Source organism: Macaca fascicularis, chromosome 4 (genome assembly GCF_037993035.2).
Source record: "Macaca fascicularis isolate 582-1 chromosome 4, T2T-MFA8v1.1".
Lineage (NCBI taxonomy): Eukaryota > Metazoa > Chordata > Mammalia > Primates > Cercopithecidae > Macaca > Macaca fascicularis.
The window spans coordinates 85,161,774-85,189,009 of NC_088378.1; the positions used below are offsets into that span (position 1 = coordinate 85,161,774).

At 40.7% G+C, this 27,236-nt stretch overlaps 1 protein-coding gene across 16 annotated transcripts in view; it reads left to right on the plus strand.

Moving 5' to 3' along the window:
• Positions 1-27,236, plus strand: part of BACH2 (BTB domain and CNC homolog 2) — a 367,936-nt gene that overhangs the window by 78,975 nt on the left and 261,725 nt on the right. For 13 of the 16 annotated variants that reach the window (XR_010586318.2, XR_012433614.1, XM_065543704.1 and 10 more), the window contains one exon: positions 12,267-12,379. The gene's annotated coding sequence lies outside the window, so the exon portion shown is untranslated. The remainder of the gene's footprint in view (positions 1-12,266; positions 12,380-27,236) is intronic. The other 3 variants (XM_074037447.1, XM_065543703.1, XM_074037450.1) reach the window with 1 other exon arrangement.

The following is a 27,236-nucleotide window of genomic DNA, read 5'->3' on the forward strand; positions in this document are numbered from 1 at the left end:
CACACACACACACACACACGGAAGGGAAACCGAAATTCACAGCCCAGGCCATGTCCTCCAACTCCAGTGGATTTGACAGGCCCCGTTCACCTGGAAGCCACATCACTGCACTCAGAGGCCCTGCATTTGAAGTTTCTGTTTGGGGAGCTTTGGGCAACAGCAGGCCTGTGTTATCTAAGGAACTGCTGAGCCCATTCATCTGCTTTTCACGGCCCGCTTCCTTTTATTTTTAGCCAAATCCGTCAGGCCTGACAGGCGGGTAATTCGAGCCAGAGAAAGGGCAGAGCTCCAGGTCCTTTCCACAAAGCAATTCTTCTCCTCCCTCCTGGGAGGGCTCCAGACTTGGCCTGCTTCAGGCAGATGGATTTGTTGAGTCATGTGAGATCATTTACACAAAAACACAGTGAGGCAGTGGAAATTAAAAAAAAAAAAAAAAGAAAAGAAAGAAAAGAAAAAGAGGAGGGTGGGGGAAGAGGAAAGAGGGGAAGCCAGGGGAATGCGTGCTGCCCTGCTGCTGAGGAGCATAGGAATTTTGCAGTGAGGCAGCTAGACTGAGGAATGCCTAGAGTCATTTGTGTATAAGGTAATGTCTAGTTTACAGAGTGGGGCGGGCCAGGCGAGGACGGCGCCTCCAGCAGCTTGCCTCTGTTTAAAAGAAGAAGGAGGTGTTGGGAAACTTTTTAAAAAAATTTTTAGAGCAACACCCACCAAACAAAGACCACACTGTTGACAGCGTTGGGTTCCAGTAGCGGTAAACTACCAAGGGGCTGGTTTACAGAAAATGAGTTTGCTCTGTGATGTCATACAAGTTTGCTTTGTCTTGACGCCAGCATGACACTGAGGCAGCAGGGGAGGGAGAACAGGAAAATTGGAACCGTGCTCTTGGTTAATGGTTTCCAGAGATTATTTAGCAGAACTTGAACAGAGGGAGGAAAATATTGTGGAGGATTGCTGCGAGGTGTACCATAATTGCGGTAGGTAAAACAAAGTCATTACTATGGTTTTCTTGCTCAAGAAGGATTGAGCAATGACTTCAAAATGCCAAGTAAGGTATTATTTTTCCCTACCACATTATTTATTTTCCTTTGGCTTCTGGGGCATTTTAAAAAAAGACCAACTCTTACATCATGGCAAACAGTATTAATGTTAGTGAATCAATTTTGTTTACTTGTTTATACCACAAGCCTTTAAAACATTCCATTAAAAAATTGTCTCCCGCTCATTCATGAAATTCTTTTTTTCCTTCAAATTTGTTTCCATGCATTAGCTTTGTTTGGATGGGGATTTTTTTTTTTCCTTTTTGGCTGGAGTAAAAGAATGCATAAAAGAATAATGAGTAGGTCATCTAAATGTACATTCTTACAACAAATGTAATGAAAATATGCCATGTGGATGAGAGGGAATATTTGAAAACAGCAAGAAAAACAGAAATGGGGAGCATTTCAAAGTAGTCACCTTGATTATTTTCATTATGATGCATTTCTGCAATTCTGCATTTATTTAGAACCCTATTGTGCAGCTGTTTCTTTTAGCCACCCTAGAATGTAGGTCAACATCAACATGGTTCCTCATATTTTGTTGGTATTTTAAAAGTTGAAACATTTTGCAACTTTTTCCAGACCTATATATACTTAGGTTATTTAGACAGTTTTAGTGACCATAGAACTTCACATGTAAACTCCTTCTGTTAATAGCTACCACTGAATTTTGATAGTTGGCACTCAGATCACACCTTGACCTGGAGTAAACAAGGCACTGGTGATGTTGATGATAACACAGTCCAACATTGAATCTGTTCCACTTCTTCCCAGGCAACTCTGATGATCTTACTCTGTGTAAGGTACAGCTTTTACTTTGCTCAAGGAGAGAACTGGTATATTTTTATGGTTGTTAATTGTTTACATTTTGGGGACCCCAAGTTGCATGATACCACATTATTATCATGTGATTATGAGTTGGCATGACTTTAAGTCTGCCTATATCCCTGAATGTTCCCTCCCCGTCAGGGTTTCCCAATCTCAGCACTATTGACGTTTTGGACCAGATAATTCTTGATTATGGTGTCTGTCCTGTACATGGTAGGATCTTCAGTAGCATCATTGGTCTCACCCACTAGATGCCAGTAGCACCCTCCCCCAGGTCATGACAACCAAAAATGTCTACAGCATTTCCAGATGTCCCCTGGGAGGCAAAACCACTCTGGTTCAGAACTTCTGCTCCTCTTTCTTACTCTGGTTTAGAAGCTCACTCTTTACATCATGAACTGACTGCTCAGTTACTTCTAAGATTGAATTAACAGATATGAAATAATGTTTTAAGTCAGAATTCCAAGTTAAGTAGAGTTTTTGAAGGTGCAGGCAAGAGTACTTTTGAGTATGGTTATGCAGAACAACCTCTCTCTTGGAATTCCGACCTTAGCAGGTGGATCCCCTCAAGACTCCCTTGTAGTGAGTTTCCCAGTGCTGTTTAAGAGGAAATGACTCCACCGTCTGAGCCAAGGAAAGTTGACATTAGCAGAAAGGGAACTTCCCCCTAGTCACCCGAGCACAGAGCCCAGGCCCCAGGCTTACCGCCTGTATATCCAGCCCCAGAAAGAGGGCAAGGCAGCAGCCACAGTTCTTTCTTGGGAGCACAGCCGACCTCCTCCCCATCCCGGCGGCTGTGGTCTCAGAAGCTGAAACTCTCGTTAATAAGGAATGTGGAGCTTTCCACAGCTAAGGCAGGCATAAATTTCCTCTGTTTGTTTTGTGAGGACTAGTGTCAACTGCTGTAATGAGATCAGAGGAGACCCCAGGGTCAGCTGCTGGAGCCGCTTTCTGTGGCTGTTCTCTTGGCTGCTTGCTGTCGGAGAACACAGTGACTCCCTGCAGACATCCCTGATGTGGTAAGGTGGTTGTGCCCTTGTTGCATTTCTTGCCGTCTTTCTACTACTTCTCTCATTCTACTAAAACATCAGTGTACAGTCATCTGGTTCTAAATCATGGAAAAGTTAATGGAAGGCAGATTCCACAGAACTGAGGGCAGACTTAGTTGGGTGTGGAAAATGCAGCCTTGGGAAGGAAGGTGACCTGTTTCCTTGGGGTCACTGCCTGGACCTGCTGCTTCTGGCTTAGGGTAGGTTTCTCAAGGCCTGGGCTACCCCTAAGCTGTTTCTCCCCCCAGTGGCACTCTGTAATGAGGATGAGTTAGTGAAAGAGTCACAGCAATTAGCTTAGGCTACAAAGAACTTAATTCTAGTTGTAGCCTAAATGGCAGCTAGAATTGGCTACATATGGGACCTAAACTGGCAGAATTGCATTTAGGGAACCCAATTCTGGCAGAATGGTATACTGAGCTCATGTAGCCTGGCCTACTTCTGACCACCCACCCCAAAAAGTCCTAAGGTATATTGGTTAAAATAAACCAATATTGGTTAAATGTCTTCAAGTACATATGAGCTTTAAAGCAGGACAGGAAAATTCCTAGGTGCCAGAAGACATTGATGCCACTGGCCTTAGAGTGTTTCAGACCCAGCTATAGGCCCTAGACTCTAGGGGCTATGCTGGTTATACTCACACAAGAATTGCTTGTGAAATGGAGGCAAGAAGATTTTCCCCAGTCTCTCTGGGGCTTTAAGTCTGTGTGTTGGGGCACAGACCAGGGAGATGGAAACCCAGGATTACACTGTTTGAATAGCTCTGGGGTCCATAGTTATACTACTACCTGCATGGTATAACTTCAGCTGTTTTGTTAGACACTGGTTTGAGAGCATTGAAAGCCCTTAGGCCATAGTGGAGGCAAACACTAGATCCCTGTGGAGAGGCTTAACAACCTGGGACATGGTACTCCCTCACAAAGAACAAGCCGCACTCAGGAGATGCTGGTAATAAGAAGTACAGAATATGGCCAGATGCAGTGGCTCACGCCTATAATCCCAGCGATTTGGGAGGCCAACATAGGAGGATTACTTGAGCCCAGGAGTTTGAAACCAGCCTATGCAACATAGCAAAACTCCGTCTCTACAAAAAAATACAAAAAATTCACTGGGCAGGGGTGATGCACACCTGTAGTACCAGCTACTTGGGAAGCTGAGGTGGGAGAATCATTGAGCCTGGGAGGCTGAGGCTGCAGTGAGCCAAGTTGGTGCCACTGCACTCCAGCCTGGACAACAGAGTGAGACCCTGTTTCAAAAACAAGGAACAGAATCTAAGCCCCAGAAAAGCAGAGGTTAACAGTGAACCTCTGAGATTGCTTTTCAGCAGAGCCCATCAGGCCAAATAGAGTTTTCTTCTGCAGATTAATGAACGTTTCTTCTCAAGAGGAACAAGGCATATAACCCATTCTGGCTTGCTAAGCAGTTTCAGTTGTAAGCACTGGCCCCAATTAAGGTGATGATCCTACTTATAGCTTGTCCCCAAGATCTTCTTGAGAATATTTTAGTTCCTTAATTGGAAACTTTTTATTGGAGAGATAGCTGGTCCCCTTAACGCTTCTTTAACAGTGCTCCCATTGCAGTGGGTCACTCTGAAGTAACCCACCAGGCTGTTTGTTATTTCAGTTTCTCACCAAATCATGGGAAATATGTTTGCCTGAATTGTACAGCAAACCCTCCTTCCCCCCGCCAGGGGAGAGGGAAGCTGAAATTATTTGGAGGGCTCTGGGATTCTTTCAGCATAAAATCAAAGAAACCCAGGTAAATAAGACATGGTTAGTAAACATTTGTTCTAGATGAATATAATTCAGCCTTCTCAATCCAAAGTGAACAAATGGATCAAGAGTCACCTGGAATAGCCACTATGTACTCTCCATGCAGTGGCGTGCACTATTGGCAAACATGAGTTGAGAATGCTAAACTTAATGCATGATTCCTTAATTTATTAATAAGACAATGAAATCTCTTGTGTTTAATTTTTTTTCTTCTGAAGTACACAAAAAGCTGTTGCTAGTAGTATCCAAATAGTGCCTTGCTGACCTAAAAGTATGCCATGCTTCTTAAGAAAAAACTCTTCAGTATTTATTCTTAATTTGGCCTTCTATAAAGTTTAATTTCAAAATATTCTGACCAAGCGAGAAGTAGATATGGATATTGACATTAAAGCATCAGAAGAGGAGAGAATGAAAGGAAATAGGTTCAACTGGTGCCGGACTTACGGGAGATCTTCCCAAACATTATAATTTTGGCATATATTGAGTGCCTACTGTATGTAAGGCAGCAGGATAGGTGCTGGGTATTTGGGTACTAGTACAAAATAGACAAGATCTCTTCTCGTGAAATGCTCAAAACAATCCTCAAAATAATCTCAAGAGGTATAAAGAATTTCCTCCGGTTTTAAGGATAAAGGAACAGAGACTGAGAGCGAGCCAGTAAATTGCCAAAAATCACATTCCGAGAGGTGGAGTTGATATTCAGACTGACTTGGCCCCTATCTGTCTTTGCCCACTCTTCTCCCTGGCTTTCTGTGGGCAGTGAAGCCCTAACAGTACAACCCAGGGGGGCCAAAAGGCAGGTGGAGAGTTTTCTCCCCCAGAGGTTTAGGTTTACAGGAGCAAAGAATCCGCTGAGCGACATAGAAGGTGTGCAGTAGAAGAGGCAAACTAGCCAACCAGACCCAACACCTACAAAATTTCCAAATTATTAGCATGAGTTTCCAACATTAAAACAGCAAATGATTTTATGCAGTCTCTCAACTCTGTTTCTTGAGTATCAGAAGCTCTTGGCACATGGGGCTGTTCCTGCTTTGCTGGGGCTAGAGCTAAGTGGCAGACTCCCCAGATGCCCCATTCCTCACTGTCTTCCCAGACCTGACCTTTCACTCATCTCATTCTTTCTTGACCCCTGCAGTCATCTGAATTTGTGACCCCTGGTTTAAATAGTCACTTAGGCAAGGGAAGTGGGCCAGGCCAAGTAACCTCTCGGGGGCACTCTGTGTTGTGCCTTTAAATTGAGATAGTCCTAAATCACTGGAGACTGTGATTTACATTTTACAGTGATAGCCCTGAATCTAAATATTAGATATCCTGACTTATGATTTGACCAAGTGCAAGAAACCCCTAGCCTGTGTGCCAGAAGCGGGTATATGAAAGTGATGGACACTCTACCACTTGTCACGCTTGGCCCTTTCCTGGCCTCTGTTTCTCCCCATCTGGCTCTCAGACCATTTGTGTGTGTGTGTTACCAGCAATGTGTCTCTCTTTTGTAATTTATAATCCTCTTGTTTCCTCCTCTTTATCACCATTTCCTATTGAACTACAACTCATATATTAGTTAAAATTTCAGAACATTCATTTTCAAATTACCTAACCTATCCTTGGGGAGGAAGGCTATTGATGATGCTTGATGGGAAGATGCTTTTGTCATTCTGGCTTAGAATGTCTGTTTTCCATGGTATGCTGTGAAGGCAGCACACGGGAGCAACGCAGAATGGCAAACGTCTAGTCTCTTGGGGGCAGAACCATGTTATAGTGTGTTTGCTGCCTCCATGTGGGGGTGACAAGGACACTGAAGTCATGGAGAACCACAGCCACACATCTGCTGTAATTTTGAGGATGGAGAGGGACCTGCAGGAATCTCCTTGGCAAGCTCCACCCTGTTCCTCTTGCCTCTTCTTTAGGTAGCAGGGAATGAACCAGCCAGTTGGAAAGAAGGTGTGCGTGCACTGGGGGAAGGGGGCAGGAGTCTAGCTTCTTTGCCTTTGGATCCTTTAATCCCGGCACCATGCCCCCTATTGTAGAAGGGAGGGATTAGCCTTTCTGTAATAAAAATGGCCTTATATTTTTTCAGTTGAAAGTCTCCAGTTGAAGATTGTCCAGACTTAACTTTAAAGCCATGTGAATTACTCCACCCCTTAAAATAGAGTAGAGGAGATTAGGGATATTGCTGTCACCTGTCCATCTGATTTCCCAAGTTTCTATGTCCTAGATGCAAGAGCATTATTTTTCTAGACTTCAGAGCCTGTTCACCTTGATTACTTCATTATTCCTTCTCCAAAAGCTCTTGGGCCTGGCATAGGCCCTCATGCTCCAGCCCTCTGCCTAAGCTGCTGGGCATGGTGGTGGGAAGGGTAGGAAGAGTCCATCCCACAGACTGGCCTCATGGTGCACGATGTCTAAAAGCTAGTGAGACCTTTGACCCTGTGAAGAGTGACCTGCTCGTTCTTGTTGGCCTGTCTGTCTCCCACAGGAGTGCCTGAGCTCCCCTGCTTTGAGAGAGATTACAGAAGGCTTCTAGAATGGACATCATAGAAGGGGTTGGGAGTTGGAGTGGGGAGAAAAACCCAACTCACCATATTCTATTCAATATTGGCAGTATTAGTTGCATTTTCAAGGGCCAAGAGAACACACACACGTGCGCGCGTGCACACACACACACACACACAGCCCTTGACACTTTCAAGCTTCTCTTTAAAGAGCATAGGGTTAAAGGTGACTTATGTTATTCTCAGCATACCTCTATACCACATTAACAGTGATCCAGGTAAAATAGGCTTCTCTCCATGGTAGATGGAGGTTGGGATGGTAAATAAATAGTGGTGAATCAGGTAGGCCTGGTGTTTCTCCAACTCCCATTTGCTGACACCTGAGACATGAGAGTATAACCCCAGAGAAGCCATAGGATGTGCAATTGTCACCAGGAGCCCGAATCTCTGGGTCCCTTCCATAGTGAGGACCTGGCTAGTGTGGGGCTCTTGGCCATGTTACCAAACCTAGAGTGTTTTTGTTTGCTTACCTGCCCTTTGTTTTTCTCCATTCTTTGTATCTTTCATCTTTTCTTGTTATTTCTCTCTTCTTCTTAGACTTACTTTGTCTCTGCCCTCCCCCCCCCTTTTTTTTTTTGTGAAACGGAGTCTCACTCTGTCACCCAGGCTGCAGTGCACTGGTGCAGTCTTGGCCCACTGTAGCCTCCGCCTCCTGGTTCAAGCTGTTCTCCTGCCTCAGCCTCCCAAGTAGCTGGGATTACAGGCCTGCACCACCACACCCAGCTAATTTTTGTATTTTTAGTAGAGATGAGGTTTTTCCATGTTGGCCATGCTGGTCTTATACTCCCGACCTCAAGTGATCCACCCATCTCAGCCTCCCAAAGTGCTGGGATTCTGTAATTCCGGCCCACTTTTCTTCTTACCCACGCTTCTACCCACCTGGAAAGACAAATTATATTTTATTAACCTTTTAGAAGTTTTAGAAGTCTAAGATTGACCATTGAACCAACTGTTAAGATCAGCTGAGTGGAAGTCACACAGGGGCTTATGGGATTAACTTTCTCAAGGCACCCTTTAAAGACATCTGTAGTTTCCTTTTGTTCAGTGCTAGAGGAATCCAGCTTTTAAAAAAATGAAAAGAAACACTGAATAATAAACTAAAAAAGAAAACATTCTTGATTCCACCACAGTAACTCAGGTATCTTTTTCCCTAATGCTTTATATTTAAGATGCAGTCTCCTTTTTTAAGCTGTAGATTTCGCTAAGCTTCTTCATAAACTGAATTGGCTGCAAAACAACAAGGTTCTCTCGATTTCAAAGGAGATGGAAAGTACTTGATAGAACAAGGCCAGTCTTTTTGGTTGCTGTCCAGAAGTGAACTGACCCAGTTTCTAAAATTGTCGTCTGTTCTCTGAGGCGTTTTCTGTTAAATGGTGGTCTTGGTCTGTGCGTGTGTGTGTATGTGTGTTGTTTTGGGGTGTGTGTTGTGTTTATTTTTTATTTGTGGTCTTTCACATGCTTTAATTCCATAGTGTCTTGAAATGAAGTCACTTCTAGTCCAGGGTCTATTGCTTATTTCAGCAAGAACCAAGAAAAATTCTTTTACCTCTCTGTGTCTGGTTTCCAAATTAGGAAAACTACCACCCAGATTGGTATTAGTATATTAAATGAGAGTATTAATATATAAAAGTGCATTGTACAGTTTGGGGTACTATACAGTTGTATGATATTCTTAATATTTTTAAAAAGATTTACAATCCTGGCATTTAGAGATTTTCCTTTTTAAAAGAACTCCAAAGACAACTGCAACAATTACTAACATTGTTTTTAAGACCCCACACTTAAAAGTCTGTATCATCCTAGGCCCTGTGAGCGATAGCAAAGAAAAAACTCTTGTAACATTTGTTTTAAAACGTTCTATGTGACTAATGTTTCCCTCAAAGGGTTTTTAGCCTGGTTCGGTTGTAAAACAACATACATGAAAATGACATAAGAACAGTTGGGGCGGGGGCAGGAAGGGATCTGTAATCAGTTTAGTGCAAGTTATTTATCCAAGTTCTGAGAGTACGGGGATTGTGGCCTGATTGGAGCTGGGTGGGGTTCCTCAGGGAAATGATGTTCAAGAATCCTTGTCTGTTTGTTATTATCTTCTTGTACCCACATTTCCTGTGTTGATACCAATGTGTACATAGAAATTGAATTGTGACATGAGGCATCTCTGCTAGGCATTTGGGCAAGCTTTCCAGTTAAGTTCTGGGCTGTAGTTTTTAAATGGATTGATACATACATTGAAAAGGAAACAGCATGTATGAAGTTCTACTTTAAAACTAAGAAATTTATTAGCACCTGCTTCCAGAAATCGAAAGAGTAAAAGTTATATGCATTATTTTTTTTCAGTCACTTTAAGATCAATTAGAATTAGATATTGAATTTTCTTGACTTTGAAGCCGTGATTACCTGGACATCATGTACATGTGGAGATGTCTGGATGTATTCATGCTACAAAGTTGGAATTTTAGGAGCTCTTCATGTTGTACATTATTGTTAAAATATGCTATTGCTATGACTGAATGTGGTATTTTCTTTTTTTATTATTATACTTTAAGTTCTGGGGTACATGTGTACAACGTGCAGGTTTATTACATAGGTATACATGTACCATGTTGGTTTGTTGCACCCATCAACTCATCATTTACGTTAGGTATTTCTCCTAATGCTATCCCTCCCCTAGCCCCCCACCCCCTGACAGGCCCCAGTGTGTGATGTTCCCCTCCCTGTGTCCATGTGTTCTCATTGTTCAACTCCCACTTATGAGTGAGAACATGCAGTGTTTGGTTTTCTCTTTTAGTGTTACTTTGCTGAAAATGATAGTTTCCATTTCCCTCCATGTCCCTGCAAAGGACATGAACTCATCCTTTTTTGTGGCTGCATACCTTTCCATGGTATATATGTGCCACATTTTCTTTATTCAGTCTATCATAGATGGGCATTTGGGTTGGTTTTAAGACTTTGCTATTGTGAACAGTGCTGCAATAAACATATATTTGCATGTGTCTTTATAGTAGAATGATTTATAATCCTTTGGGTATATACCCAGTAATGGGATTGCTGGGTCAAATGGTATTTCTAGTTCTAGATCCTTGAGGAATCACCACACTGTCTTCCACAATGGTCGAACTAATTTACACTCCCACCAAGAGTGTAAAAGTGTTCCTATTTCTCCACATCCTCTCCAGCACCTGTTGTTTCCTAACTTTTTAATGATTGCCATTCTAACTGGTGTGAGATGGTATCTCATTGTGGTTTTGATTTGCATTTCTCTAATGACCAATGATGATGAGCATTTTTTCATAAGTTTGTTGGCTGCATAAATGTCTTCTTTTGAGAAGTGTCTGTTTATATCCTTTGGCCAGTTTTTGATGTTTTTTTTTTTTTTTCTTGTAAATTTGTTTAAGCTCTTTGTAGATTCTGGATGTTAGCCTTTTGTCCGATGGATAGATTGCAAAAAATTTCTCCCATTCTGTAGGTTGCCTGTTCACTCTGCCAATAGTTTCTTTTGCTGTGCAGAAGCTCTTTAGTTTAATTAGATCCCGTTTGTCAATTTTGGCTTTTGTTGCCATTGCTTTTGGTGTTTTAGTAATGAAGTATTTGCCCATGCCTATGTCCTGAATGGTATTGCCTAGGTTTTCTTCTAGGGTTTTTATGGTTTTAGGTCTTACCTTTAAGTTTTTAATCCAAATGTGGTATTTTCTTTGGAATCTGTGTTTCAAATAGCCAAGGAGTGATTTGCAATTTCCTCTCCCTATCGTCTGATTTATAAAAGGAATGTAGTAATATTATGTTCATAGAATAGTAATGTGCATGGAGTAGGAGTTTATCTTTGAAAATGTAAATTGCAAAATCATTTTCTTAGCAGTGAAAGATGTTAATATGGGGAATACAGCTTTGGAATTCTCCATGTCCCGAACTTAGTTAGCAGACATGTCATTCTCCAGTGTAGACAAAGGCTGATTACTAATAACTAAAGATGGTTATGGTGGGCTTGTGGGGTTATGAGTACCTTTTTATTTTTCTATTGAACATTTTCTATGTTCTTAATATATTATAATTAAAAATAGTGTATTTTTCATTTTTAAAAGCACTGCAGTTCCAGTTAAACCTCCAATTCCATGTATTATGGGAAGGTACAGATATATAAATCCTTCCTAGATGCAACTTAAAAAAATAACACACAAATTGAGTATCAGGAACCTTACGATGTTTTGCTCTCCTCTCAGTTCCACCTGTAAACACCTTTCAGAGGAAAAGGCTACAAATCCATTTAAGCAATTGAAGTCATTTTTAAAATATTTTCCCCTAATATTTGACAAATTAACCTTGAAACTGGCCAGGTATGGTGGCTCACACCTGTAATCCCAGCACTTTGGAAGGCTAAGGCAGGAGGATCACTTGAGCTTAGGAGTTTGAGACCAGCTTGGACAACATGACAAAACTCTGTCTCTATAAAAAATACAAAAATTAGCCAGACGTCGTGGTGCATGCCTGCAGCCCCAGCTGCTTGGGAGGCTGAGGTGGGAGGATTGCTGTAGCCCGGAAGGTTGAGGCTGCAGTCAGCCGTGATCATGCCACTGCACTCCAACCTGGGCAACAGAATGAGACACTATGTCAAAAAAAAAAAAAAAAAAAGACAAAAAAGAACCCTTTTACTCTGAAACGTAATTCATATGAATCAAAAACTTCATGTGAAGAATAAATAGCATGAATAAAAACATGGTGGACTATTTTTCTGTTTGGGGGGAATTGAACTGTTTAGTTCATTTGGCCCATGGAAAGCTGACCTCTTGAATTCCCTTATGGTACACTGCCTTCCTAGGAAATATGTGGAAGTTCTAGCTGTTGAGTCCTGGCAGCCCCCATTTGCACTAGCTGCTTTTCAAGTGCTCAGTAATAGCCACATCTGACTAGTGGCTATCATGTTGGACAGTGCAGACTTGGATCATTGCCATCATGGCAGCAAGGCACTGGACATGGCAGTGCTCTGTGCCTTCCTGGGCACCAGCTGATGGATGTCTTCTTTGTTTATATTCACAGTGCAGCTGTCTGCTTCAGAAAGTGAGGGCTCCAGGAATGAGGAGAATCTTCAAGAGCTGCCTCGCATTGTGACATGTCTGATCCCTTGCTCCCATCCCTGCAGCATGAACAAGGTAAGAGGTACTTTGAGGAATCAGCACTTGTATTTCCTTTACGGTACCATGATTTTCTGGAATGCATATGTCTTTCCATGATGTGAAAAGGTTGCTTCTCCTGCCAGAAGCGTTTCAGAGTTGGAGAGTTGTGTGATCCCCTACAAGCAGGGTCACAGGTGCTAGTGGCTACTCTGACTGCGTAGTCCTCTGGAGGTGTCATTTATACTTGCCAGGGGCCTCTGAGTGGCTGAAATACTGGGTTTTAGCATAACTGCCTTGGCATGAATATTGGAATATTGAGACTCTGAGGCTAGATTTCCTGGGACTAAATATTACTTTTTCCAGATGCTAGTGTCAGTGACCCTAGGCAAGTGGCCTGACTTCTTGGTTCCTCAATTTCCCCATCTGTAAAATGCTGATAATAATGATACCTACCTGATAGGATTATTGTAAGGATGAAATGAGTTACTACATGTACCAGTGCTTAATATAGTGCCTGTCCACATTACAAGCACTTGATACATATTTACTGCTGTTGTTTTTATGTTGGGGACACTATTATCCCTTAGACATAGTTGCAAGGGAGTGTAAGGTGCATCTTTTCCATTTTTATTTATTCCCTGATTAAATTGGTGAGTGGCGATTTATTACCAGATGGGCACTATGGGAATAAACAAAGAATACAACTTGAGACATGCCTTCAGCATGTGCAGACTATCTTGGGGCAGAATAGTGAGTGTGTTGTAACAAGGTATGTAGCAGAAGCTCTGGAGGCACAGAAAAAGGAACATCCAACTCTGGGGAATCTGGGAAGGACAATGTAGAGGAGGCGACATTTGAGTAGGATCCTGGATGGGAAATGGTAATTTCCTGGACAGGGAAGGTAGGGCAGGGCATTCCAGGTAAAGGAATGTGTTTAAGCACAAAAGCATATGAGAAAGCCTGGTGTGCTCAGAGACCAGCAAAGAGTTTGTTTGGTATGACTGGAGCAGGGTTTCTCAGCCTTGACACTTGATATTTGGACCAGGTAATTCTTTGAAGTGAGAGACCGTCTTCTGCATTTTAGGATTTTTTGTAGCATCCCCTTCCCTTCACTCTAATTGTGACAACCAAAAATGTCCTCAGATTATTGCCCAATGTCCCATACAGGGACAGAATTACCCCTTGGTTGAAAACTACTACGCCAGTGGAAGGTGGTCAGATATAAGCCCAGAGAAGGAGGCAAGGGCCAGATCCTATGAGCCACTAAAGGATTTAAAATGGGGGAGATGTTTCTGGAGGCCTACAAAAACAGGTGTGTTATTGTGGGCCTGTTATATGAATTATGGTAGAGTTGGACAGCACTGTTTAATGGTTTGGTTGTCAAAAGAGCATATGGGATCTCTAGACTTTAGAAATTCCATTGACCTTGTTGAAATTCTTCCACTAAAGGACGCTCTTCCAGTGGTGACTTTTCTCATGGTCATTTACTCAGCCTTCTCATGGGCGAGAAGGGCCCTGGGAAGCTTCAGGGATTGAAGAAAGCTGGAAAAGCCTTCTGTGCACTTACCCTATTTTCCTAGATGCAAGTTTTATGGGAGACACTGGCCGCTGTATCCTATCTGAAGAGACCAGCAAAAAAACAAGCAGTTGTTTCTGAGGAGTTTTCGTTTGGCTGAGCTTAGCCAAAGAGAAAGAAACCAGAGCTGAGTTTTCCCACTTCAACCCCACCCCAGCTTAAACACTTGGCGTTAAGCCGCCTTTGAGAAGTGAGCTGTTGGAATACTGGAAAGTAAGCAGGTGTTCTGCCCCAGGGTCATGACTGGAGGTGGGGAGGAGGGGAGATCCATGGCTGCAAACCTCTTTTGGCTCCTACTATTTGGAGTTTGGTGTATTGAAAAGCTAAGGCAACTTTTTGGAAATCTGTTATCAGCAAATGCAGTTTGCTGTGACAGCTTTGCCCTAAGTTTCTCCAGAGCAACCCAACATCTAATGTCATGGATTCACTCTCCACACACAGCTGGGAACCAGACTCCTCAGAAATGTCAAGTCTCAGTAGGTGTGTCTGTTGCTTGGGATATTATGTTCTGCCTGAGTGGCTCAGTATGTGCTCTATTTTATATTGTTTTAATTGAAAGTAGTGATTAAGCATGATGTGTCACCTTCATAGGTCAGCATTTTTCTTATGGCTTTCTTGGCATAAGACAAAGAATAGGTCACTCTCTGGGGAGGAGACAGCTCTTCTCAGCATAAATAAAACCAGAGAATCTCCTCCTCAATTATGGTGTTAGTTGGAGTGCTAGAATATTGTTGTGGGTGTGACTGACATTCTAAGTGGATTTGTTCCTAGAAAGTTGGAGACATTGGAATTGTGCACTCTCCTCTTCCTCAGACACACACTGTAATGCTTTCCTTTCTTCCTAAATCCCAGCTCACTGATGGGGCACTTCAGTTAGGGAAGTGTACGGATGGAGGGTGGCCCTGGTGTTCTAGGGTCATTGTTATTCCTGTGAAGTGCCAGGGCGATGCTGATTGCAGTTAGACATTGACAGCTCTCTTTTGAATCCATCGCGGACCATCCCTCCAGAAAACACAGAATCCCCAAACCCCGTGGCACAAAGGGATTAGCGGTTGGCTGCACTAATTTAACAGGACTACCCTGATACCTCATGAGTTACTGTCCACCAGGTAGGGCCTTCATTCCTCACCTTCTTGAACTCCAGTCTCTGCCAGGGTCTGAGGAAACACTAGAAAAGGGTGCACTTCTGGCCTTCGGATAGCTAGCGTGTTGGTGTATCACTGCTGGCTGAAAACAGAAACAGAGGGCATTCCTGCGCATAAGGCCCGTCATGAATCTGCTGTCATCCCTGAGGCCAGTCTAGAGGAAATATGTCAGTGTACATGCAATATGATAACAGACTCATGGGTTTACACAGAGTAGACAGCCTCATATTTATTTATTCACCTTTTAAATTTGTAAACAGGCATTAATGGTTGTAAATTCTGAGCCTTACGTATTAAGGAAATTGTGGGGCACATATTTTCCCAGGGTATGCATTCTCCCAAACCCTCATGCAGACTTGACCATCTTTCCAATGTTCATACATTCTTCGCAGCTTTTTGCAAGAGCTGACTTTCCAATCTTTATGTTGATCAAAAACTTCATAATTGCAATTTAACTTTTTTTTTTTTTTTTTTTTTTTTTTTGAGAGAGAGACAGGGTGTTGCTCTGTCACCCAGGCTGTAGTGCTCAACCTCCCGGACTCAAGCAATCCTCCCACCTCAGCCTTCTGAGTAGCTGGGACGACAGGTGTGTGCCAACATACCTGGCTAATTTTCGTATTTTTTGTAGAGATGGGATTTCACCATGTTACCCCAGGCTTGTCTGGAACTCCTGGACTCAAGCAATCTTCCCATCTCAACCTCCCAAAATGCTGGGATTAAGCCACCTGGTGTAAACCACCACACCTGGCCAAAATTTAACTTTTAAATTCTGTCAACACTATTTCTACTACTTTCTTGGTTATTTTCTTGCTAATATGTATAAATATATATTACATATAGTATATTTGCCAGTTTTGGGTTTATCTGTGTTACTGCTGCATTATCATGCTATAGAGAAAAGATTTCAGTGTATCACTTAAAAGCCATAGCCAAATGGGAAGCCAATTGAACAGGATTCTGTAGAGGCAAATTGTGCAGGATGATGTACATTCAGTGCATACCGACTACTTCGTACGTTCACAGAAAACACACTAGCAAGAAAAGTGTTGTTCTCCCCTTGTAAGATCTTTCCTTCTTAGTAGCAACCTTAGGATTATGATCCTTTACTCGTCTCCCTTGTGGTCATTGTTTTTATAAGGCATGTCACATGCTGTTCTGTGCTTTAAATTTATGAGGACACTCCATCTGATTGAAAAATAATTGATTTTTTCATTATTGTACAAAATGACCCTCTCCCTTCCCCCATCGTGAAAAAGAATCTTCTTGAGAACTGTTTCTTCCTTGTTATGTTCAGATCAAGCCGGATCTGATTTTTATTGCTTTGGACAAATGCCAAAACATCAAAATGAAGTAGAGTAGTGCCTCTTGTCTCTTTTAGTGGGTGGATGCCACTGTTTTGCTTAATGATCTGCCTAGCAGAATTTTTTTTCTCTGAATATTTTCCAGTATTCAGCACCACATCCTACTGTCCCAGGTCTGAGGCAGTTTCATGTTTACACGCAGATCAATATCTCTACAGTGAACTAAAAAGTAAAACTGAAATTTAGTTTCTACCTTCATCTGGAGTTTTTCTTACATTGCACCTCCTTCATATGAAGCTGTGAAGTCCAGACTTTATTATCCGTGCCTCGCTCACCCCAAACCTGGCATATACATAGCTCTAGTTGGTAAAACATCAGCTCCAACACATATTTGTCAAGTGCATACTATGTGCCATGCACTGTGCTTGCAAGAAATACATTAGTGAATATAACAAAGGTCTTTTCTATCTAAGACAGCTGCCGTTCTGGCAAAGGTAAGAAGAGTCATCATACCCACTGGTTTAATATTTTAACATAAAACTAATGTCAACACTTTTTTCATTTTAAACTTCTTATACTCAAAGAGCAAGTTAACAGAGCTACTGGAGGTAGCATAAGGAATTGGCAAATAATAAACATAAAAGATCTCTCTCCTCTCCTTTCCAGGACACCCTCAATGGTTTGTTTCACCAAATGTCCAATCTATATTTAATAAGCCTTACCAGTCATTTTTCTGAAGGCATTGGCCAGGTCCTCCTTGTGGCAGACTTTGAAGAGCTATTGCAAGGTTTAAACTAGTGACATGGAAGAAAATACAACTAAAAATTAAATGATCTTAGAATAAAGAAGGCCTTATTAATTTCTAGTGTCAGGAACTATCAAGGAAGAGAATGTACTTGGCTTTATAACACTTCAGAACTTCTTTCAATCAAAAGACATTCTGAACTGTTCTAAAAGATAAAAGACAAGCTGGGGCAGTATTTACCCATATATGAGAAAGAGTTATTAAGTGTTCTTACAAATTAATATAGATTTATGAGATAAAGGTAATTACACTAATAGAAAATGGGCAAAGAACAGAAAGGTAAGACCAACAAAGAAAGAAATATGATCAATAAAATGGAAGAAAAATGTTCAATCTTAACAGCAATCAAAGAAATGCAAATTAAAATGATGAGATAGAAATTTTCACCTATACAATTGATGAGGATTTGTAACATTTACCCAGTGAAGTTGGGAATAGGGAACATCAGGCTCTCTCATACACAGTTAGTGAAAGAACACCTTTCTTAAGGGGACTTAAATAAGGTATATCAACTCCTAAAAAATTGACACACCTTTTGTCCCAGAATTTGCATTTCTAGAACATTAACTCAAAGAGAACCGCCATGGATGTGTGCAGAAGTTTAGCTAAGATGTGCATCACAATATTCTTAAAATAGTAATTTTTGAAGGTAATAACCATAGTACAGCTGTACAATGAAAATGCCGAGGAGGGATTGAGGAATACTGAGTGACATAAAAAGATGTTCTAAATAAATTGCGAAGAAGACAAGTTATATAACAGTATGTGCAGTCTGATCATTATTTCATTTTTTTAAAAAAGGTACAGTATGCACACAGAATAAAGATTGCTTATACATATCAACATATTATGAGCATTATCTTTATTTTGCTTGTATGTTCTAGATTTTCTTAAGCAATGTGCATTTCTTTCACACTAAAAATATTTTAAAATAAAATATACTAAGTATCTTTAAAATACGAACTTCACGGCGGGGCGCGGTGGCTCACGCTTGTAATCCTAGCACTTTGGGAGGCTGAGGCGGGCAGATCACGAGGTCAGGAGATCGAGACCACAGTGAAACCCCGTCTCTACTAAAAATACAAAAAATTAGCCGGGTGTGGTGGCGGGCGCCTGTAATCCCAGCTGCTCAAGAGGCTGAGGCAGGAGAATGGCGTGAACCCGGGAGGCAGAGCTTGCAGTGAGCCAAGATCATGCCACTGCACTCCAGCCTGGGTTACAGAGCGAGACTCCGTCTCAAAAAAAAAAAAAAAAATATGAACTTCACTGCATTTTTAAAATATGCATGATAAAAAGACCAGAAGGCTATTACCCAGAATGATGACCATGACTTTCCCAGAGGGTGGAAACATAGGACACATTTCTTTCTTTTTTAAAAAATACTTTTTGGTATTTTCAGCTTTTCTACAATATTTGTGTATTTCATTAACAACTAGAAAAGAAACCAAACATTTAAAAAATAAGTACTATTTTAGCTGTTTTGCATTCGAGGTGCAAATGGATGAAGATTTTTAGTAAGCAGATAGAAAACAGAGTGGTCAAAACAGAGATTTGGACCTAGGGTCATTCTGCTTGGCATATTACCAGGAAGGATCATTTTAATATACTAATGGTTTGGGGGCAGTAGTGAGTAGAGAAATGCTCTAGGAAAAGATGCCATCCTTTGATTCAGTGGCTCAATTTTTTAAAATGAACAGTACATCCTTTTACTCAGTACTGTGCCATTTCTTCATTTACGTGTTCAAAGACACTGCTTATGTGTACAAGTTTGAACTAGACCAGTGGTTCCCAAACTATGGTTTGGGGACCCTTGAGAGGGACACTCTTATACCCTTTCAGGGTGTCTGCCTGCAAGATAAAAGTTAAGATATGATTTACCTTTTTCACCCTTTCTCTCTTGTCTATACAGTGGTGTTTCAAGAGACTGTGACATGCAATGGCATCACTTCTGGGATGTGTGCGTATGTTTTCATGTTCCAAAACTTTCTTGAGCTTAACCTCTAGTATGGTAAACATTGATAGAAATAACTCACATAAACAAAAGCTCTTTAGGGTCTGCGATCATTTGTGAGCCTGTAAAAGGGCCATGAGATGAGTTTGAGAACCACTGAGTTAGACTGCGCCTATGTCTTATATGTGGCAGGCTTTCCTCTAACAAGAATCTGGACCCTCAGTCCTGGTCAGTGAGTGCCCTTGGACATTGTAGCACTTCTGTTCTCACTTTCTACATTTTTAAGATATAATTTCCCTTAGCTCTTCAAAAAAACTTCATTTTTATAGAGTTTGTGAAGCCAAAAAGAAACATTGCTGGCACCAGGCCACTGTAGCCCCTCTGTTACATGTACATTGAGTCCTGTCAAATGTGAGGTTCGTGGAAATGTTAAAGGCCAAGTTAGACCTCCAGACTCTGTCTCCACCTGCCTTGTACTGGGAAATTCATGATATTTCAGGAAGAAAATAGCACTGTAACTCCCTTCTGGGAGGTCTGGAAGTGCATATTTAAAATACAACTTACCGTGTAATTGAGTAGAGGGTTGCTTTGGCATGAAAGAGAGAGAAGACAAATTTAAAAGAATTAACTGAATATATTTATGCCCATTTGCCTTTAAAATGTGTGCATGCATATAATGTGTGTTTGTATAAATGTGTATGAAACATACATTCCAGAGGATTGCTCCCTAAGTTAGATAGACTTCTCTCTACACAGTCATCTTGACTATGGAGCTACAGTAATGCTTCTATTTCAGTCCCATCTCTTCTCCTCCTTTCTGCCTAACCAGAAACGTATTTCTGTTGTTCTCTCTTTATTTGCATGGCTCACCAACAAATCTCAGAGCAGTGTGTGGTGAAGCACTGGCTGGTGCCTACTTCTCCAAGAAGCAGTCTGTATTAACTTGTTCTCACACTGCTAATAAGGACATACCTGAGACTGGGTAATTTATGAAGAAAAAGAGGTTTAATGGACTCACAGTTACATGCCTGGGGAGGCCTCACAGTCATGGTGGAAGGTGAGGAGGAGCAAAATCAACGTCACATCTTGCATGGCAGCAGGCAAGAGAGAGCATGTGCAGGGGAACTCCCCTTAATAAAACCATCAGATCTCATGAGACTTATTCACTGTCACAAGAACAGCATGGGAAAGATCCACCCCTGTGATTCAGTTACCGGTTACCTCCTACCAGGTTGCTCCTATGATATGTGGGAATGATGGGAGCTGCAGTTTGAAATTTGGGTGGGGACACAGCCAAACCATATCACAGTCTTCATGTTCCAGGGCTTATTTTGAAAATCTGAACCTTTTTGTACAGAGAATTTGAACATCAGATGAATGATTGTGCTGGAGCACCTCAAAGTGAGCTCTAGCTCTGAGACTCTGTGCACCCACTACTGTGTCATATGGACATGGCAATGCCTTGTCTTGAGTGAAGGGGTCATGTGGCCTGACATAACATCTCCTGATAATGTCAGAAAAGATGAAGGAGAGTCTGAACAGGTAGGAGGTAAATTAAGGCTTCAGAATAGAAAAGCTGAACTTTGTGTTTGTGTTAAGACTCTATAGGCCCCAGAGAAGAAAGGATATGTTTTGACATGACTGTAATATAATTTCAAGTCTGAGAAGCCTAGCTGTGAATCATGATAACTTCTTTGAAATACGTCTACAGCTACTGACCATCTGTCAGGTTCTAACTGAGGTCGGAGGAAAGTCGGTGGACGAGTGGCAGGCAGTTGAAAGACCAGTCAAGGAATCATGGGGCGTTTCAACATGGCTTTATTCTCTCTCTGGGCACAAGGGAGCTGTCGGCGCAAGCAAGCCATGGGCACAAGAAAGCCATGGGCGCAAGCCTGGGGACGAGCCACGAGTGCAAGCCGTTATGTACAGCGTTAGCAGGGTAATTATACCTTTTACAGACAATAGTGGCTCTGAGTCAAGCATGAGCGCACATGAGTGGTTACTTAATGCACCTCACATGGCATGGTTACATAACACGTGGAGCTGTGTGCCTGCACTCCAAACTCGCTGAGTCATGCTGGACTAGATGTCTGCCTCGGCCTATTCTTGACCACAGCTCATCCATTTTCCTTACACCATCAAACAGGTTTCGTTTGTAGGAAAGATTATATTCAGTCCCACTTCATTCTCATTGCTAGTACTTTCACATACATCATGATTGTTGGTTTTGAAATCTTGTTCATCCTCATTTTTTGAGGATTTAAAGAGGAGTGCCTAGTATTTTCTTAATTAAAACAGGCTTCACTTCTCTGCGCCCCCTGCCCCATACCAATGGACTGCCCTGGGCCATCCTTCATTGGGAGTTTTAATTGCGTGTTGACTGAACAGGTAGGTTGTTGTCCTATATCATCATGTTGGACTAAGCCCACAAGAGCCTTACAAGCCCAGTAAAGAGGCCCTTTGGATACTCAAAGTGTGCTGCTGCCTTTTTCTTTGTGACTGGTGATGGCTGGTTTCCTACAACAGCGGCCAGAGGATTCTGACCTTTATGAATCAGGCAGACGAATGTTTCTGTCTTCTTTCTCCAAGTCCTCAACTTTGCCCTTTTTCTCTCAATTAGTAGGCCTTAATAGATACAATTAAGAGAATTCTACTTAGTTAATTGGTGACTAGAAACATGATTATTTAGGTACTTAATCTGTGGTTTGTCCATCTTTAGAATATTAACAGTTGATTTTTGCCTGATATTACAAAGGTGTCACCTCAGTGGGATTGCTGTATATGAAAGGAAATTTATAATGAAAAGATTGCTTCCAATCCAGGTTATTAGTTTAAGTACGTAATACTTTAGATTGGCTTTATTTTCCCTTCATTTGTGTGATACAGAGGCCTTATAACGTATAGCTGCTGGTATTCTTCCCAGCTTCCTATTGTCCTTTGTCTTCGTAAAATAAGCCTAACAGTATTTTCTGTATTTTCAGAGAACATTGTGCTTTTGAATATATGTACATCATTGGCTTTGTTTTTTAAAAATTTCATACTGTGTGATAAAATTAATGTACTAGAAAAAAGGTAGAGATGCCTATTTAAAATAAATACATAAATACATAATTTGCAGAAACTCCTCAGTTACTGTTCAGAAGACACATATTTCTAGTCTAGTAGACATCTAGTAAATGATGTTTACTTTTAAATGCAGAGGTTTGATTTGACTAATCATAGTTTATATGTTCTTCTGATTTATTTGGTTTTCTTTTCTATTTTTTTTAGTGGAATAGTTTTATAATTTCTTACCACTCTCAAACTTTAATAGAGTGGCATTATCTTGAGGCTAGTCTCAGTTAGATATAAATATAAGCAATTAATTAAGATAACCAACCCTAGCCAGAGAGATAAAGTATCCTCACATGTCATAGTGATCAAGGAGCACCTGTTAATTAGAACATTAGGAAAACTGCAACCAATCATGAAAAAAAAAGTGTTGGGTGAAATTAACAATATCTACGTTTCTTGTTATTTCTTAAATCCAACTCATAAACAGTTTGCTGTGACAGCTCTAGGCTGGGATTATGGCATTTGGGATGAGGTCTGATTATAGCTAAAATTAGACATGTGTATTGAAGATAAGAAAAGGAATATTAAACAATTGAAATTTTGTGAAAGACTGATGCTGTTTCATTGTAATAATTTCCCCAAAGGCACATTAGTAATGCTAAATACAGACTTTAATAGACTTTAATAATGTGTACTTTAGAGGCCTGATACACAAAGGAATAATGTATAAAACGTTCATTATGAAAAATTGCTACCTTTTTATTTAATAATAAATCTGTTGAAACAAAACCTGAATAATAATTGCTACCCTCTTTTACATTTTTTCACCTATTCTAATCAAGTTGCAATCATATTTTCTTATTTGTTCCATGAATGAAATGGAGATTGAAAAAAAAAAAGTACTTGCATTGGATGGACCCTTGTTCAAATTGTGGCTCATTCTCTCGCTGCCTTCATAATCTTGGGCAAGTTACCTAACATCAAACTCTGTTTTTTTGTTTGCAAACTGAGGATTGTTCTACGTATCTAACGAGGTAGGAATACGTTAAAGGTTGACACAGTGGAGTCCCTATGTAACAGACACTCAGAAAATGCTTTCTATTATGATTACTTTCTACATCTATTTCTCTTTATATTGCTTGTTTCTTTGAAGGACTGTAGTGGAGGAGCTGGAAGGGGGTTGAGAGTAGGAAAAAGCAATTAAAAAGATACCTTAAGCAGCTCTGTAGCCAAGCCTTGCATTGGATTTCAATTTGATTTTAATATGCTGCTGCTGAGAGCCATGCTGTTGAAAAAGAGAGAAGAGTAAGAAGCAGAAGCTCTTAGAAGAACAGTGGGGCATTTATCTCTTTTAATGAGATAACATCATTAGAGTAACAAAGTGCAGCGAATCAATACTCGAAATGGACTGGCGCTATCTTCCCAAAGTGTGCTGATTGTTACACTTCACAGCCTTAGAATCCGCTGAATCACGAATTCTGTCTTATCTGTTATTAGAGCCGAGCCGCTGGCTTTGATCTCACAGAATAGATCCACACCTTAGGAATCTCCAGAGGAACAGGAAAACAGACTAATAAGATAAATGAGAAAAATCCAAGGTGATTTATAAACTGCCCTGTAATCAGGGAACCTCAGAGAAAGGAGGTTGGCCTTGTTTTTTTCTTGGACTTCTTTAAATGGCTACTCATAACTGCCTTCCCCTCCACCCGCTCTCCTTGCTCTCTGTCTGCTTCTTGGTGTAATGTCAGAAACGCTAATCATGTCAGACTGTGACACTGACAGCCCTGACATTCACAACAAAGAGACAAGAAGGAGAGAGAGGAAGAGGGATGGGGGAGGGGATAGGTGAGGAAAAGCAGCAGGAGAAGCATTATTTTATTGCACATAAAATCCGTAGCTGCAGAATCACCCACATCTGGACATATCATATCCAAGGAAAATCAAGGAAGGCACAAGGTGAATTCTGATAGAGATTGAAACTGAGCTTGGGGATTTTCTGCTCTTTTTTTAGATTTCATGGTGTAGTTTATATTAGAATTACTGTGGCTATGATTTCTTCTCATCAAGAAAAAATGCATTTACATTTGTTTTTCCTTTTTCTTTACTATAGTTTTTCTCTTTGAAACAAAGCAAAGTTAAACACAGATCTTAGTAGGAAGTATGTGCTGTCAGAGGTTTTCTAATTTATTACCAGATTCCCGTAGTTTAATCTGAACAATAGCCACTTCAGGAAAGAAGTCACGGGTGAGGGATGTTTTCTGACCATGGCAAAGCTGAATGTCATGACAAAGCTGTTCAGTGTCATCCTCAGGCCGCCTTACCCTTGGCTTCTGTGGCACCTGCTTAAAGCTGCTGGATGCAGAAAATGCTGATGTTACCTGTTCCCTAACAGTTCGCAGTGGGCTTCCAAATACCTTTGAGATTTCTGTTTCTCTCGGGCACTTTCTCCGTTTGGAATAATGCTGGTGAGTGGTCTGCAATCTCTGTCTTGGATCAGTCATGACCTGAAAATCGACTGCCACATCTCACATGTGTTTTGAATCCAGATGCTGTGATCTAAATTGAGCTCTGAGCTCAGGCTGAATCATCCTAGCTTTTCTATAAACATGAGAAGCCAGCTGCCAGCTCGGCTTTTGAGGTATTTTGAACTGTAAGTCTTAGCGAGGATAGTTATCTTTTCACTTTTTCTTCATGTCAGAAACCAAAAATGGAAAATGGTATCCAGTATTTATTCCGTATTAGTTACCCTGTCATAAAAGGGGGTACATTTTTTGTCCATATTCGAACAGAAGGTATTCTATACCTAGTGACTTCTTTTCAGATTGATTATAAAAATATTGAGAACTTTGGAAAAGGCTGAGAACTCATTTTATGGTGTTCTAATCCTTAGTACCCAAGTAAAATTTTACAAACTTGGGCTAGTTGAGAGAAATGCTCCTCTTAATTTCAAAAAAAAAAAAATTAAGTGGATTATATAGTGTAATTGAAGTTCCAGCAATTTTGACATTGTGACTTATTTAATATTCTTGAGGAAATTCTACTTCTATTGACAGAAGAGAGTAAATTTATACCCTATGGAGGATTTGAGAGAATTTACCCCAAAGTATCTTCCTGTAAATTCAAATTTTCTTTGAAGTGTTTTTAATCCTAAAATTTTACATGGATTGTTCCCGGTGATATGTGATAGGTCAATATATAATTACTTGCCACTGAAATTAATTAGGTCCTATAGTAGGTAATGACAGCTGGTATAACAGATAAGCCCTCAAAATTCAATGGTTTTACACAACAAGTTTCCTTTCTTGCTCAGCTCTCAGCCCAGTGGAAGTATTTCTGATCAGTGAAGTGCTTTTATTGAGAGGTGATTCAGGAATCCTGAACTCAGGTGCCTTCCGTCTTCTGCCTTACCAACTATTTCGTCCGCTCAGGCTGCTGTAACAGAGTACCACAGACTAGGTGGCTTAAACAGCAGAAATGTGTGGTCACACAGTTCTGAAGACTAGGAGTCCGAGATCAAGGTGTCGGCAGGGTTGGTTTCTTCTGCGGACTGTGAGGCAAGCATCTGTTCCAGGCCTTGCTCCTTGGCTTGTAGATGGTCACCTTTTCCCGAGTCTTTTCACATCATCTTCCCTCTTTTCCTGCCTGTATCCAAATTTTCCCTTTTTGTAAGGACAGCAGTCATATTGGATTAGGGGCACACTCTATTCCAGTATGACCTCATCTTAACTAATTACATCTGTAATGGTCCTATTTTCAAATAAGGTCACTTTCTGTGGTACTGGAGGTCAGGACTTCACCATGTGAATTTTGAGGGGACATAATTCATCCTGTAACACCATCTTACAATTGTCTGCACTTCACTTCTTAATCACAGTCGCCTTGAAGTAAAGCACCATCTTTTCTCATATTCCTTTGTTGAGCACTAGTCACGTAGCTGCACCTGGAGGTGAGGTGGCCTGGGAAATGTAGTCCCGTGCTGAATAGTGATTGTGCTAGATGGACCCATGCACGTACAGGAGGCACCCCATCTTTCTCGGAATGTGTATCAAACTCTCCTGTATCTTCCAGTACTTCGGAGCACACCTGTTGGAGAGCTCTCAAAAAGGTAATCAGTGTTCAATTTTGAGAATCCTATTCTAGCATGGCTAGGAATGCTTTTTAGTTAACACCCCAAGGATTTATATGAGTACCTAAGGTTGCTTACTGTTTTGTTTTCTTAAGAATCTAATATATTCTCAAGGGAATTTTACTTACACTAGGGTTAATCACCTTTTCTCCTTATGAAACTAGTGAAACCCAAATGAATGAAGTTTAACTCTTAGCCAAAAACTTAGCTTGTGGTTAGAGTGATTTCTACATACAGTAACTTTTTTTTATCGTATATTCTGTTGCTGAAAAATAATATATTTCCAAGAGGGAGAAAAGGATATTGTGAGTGCAGAAGACAATTACATAACCTGCTTTGCTCATCTCAAATGGCTAGACTTTAGTATTTAATTAAAGAAGTCTTGCCTCTCCTATGAAGTTAGTCATTATTTTGAAGGTTGAATGTGGGTTTTATAAGTGACTAATTGCTTTGTATGTTCCTTTTCAATTACAATAAGAAGTCATAAATTCTCTACATTTAGAACTGCTAAAAAGTATTTAGATTCACCTGAATAGGTTTATTCTTAAAAAAATAAAAAAAGGAATCAAGAAAAAATTTCCACTGTAAATTTTTGGTTTCTCTAAGGAATTTGTAAGAACTCTCCCATGAAAAAGACAGTGATAGCAATTTGAAAAGGATAAGTAGATGCAGTCTGAAAACTCAGTAGGTAGTGTGAAAGCACATTAATACTGAACCATAATATGTAATGTAAGATTTTAGTCATTGAGAAACCAACTATATTGCTGTCTTATTGTTCTGTTACTTTAAAACACAGTTTTTATCTGAAGACTTAAAAGCTACCGGTGGTATTGTAAATTTCCTTTGGGTCAAAAAACTGACAGTGGTACTGTAGCAAAGCTAGTCATTTGAACAGTGGCCTTCTCATTTATAATGGTTATAGTTTTTAATATGTC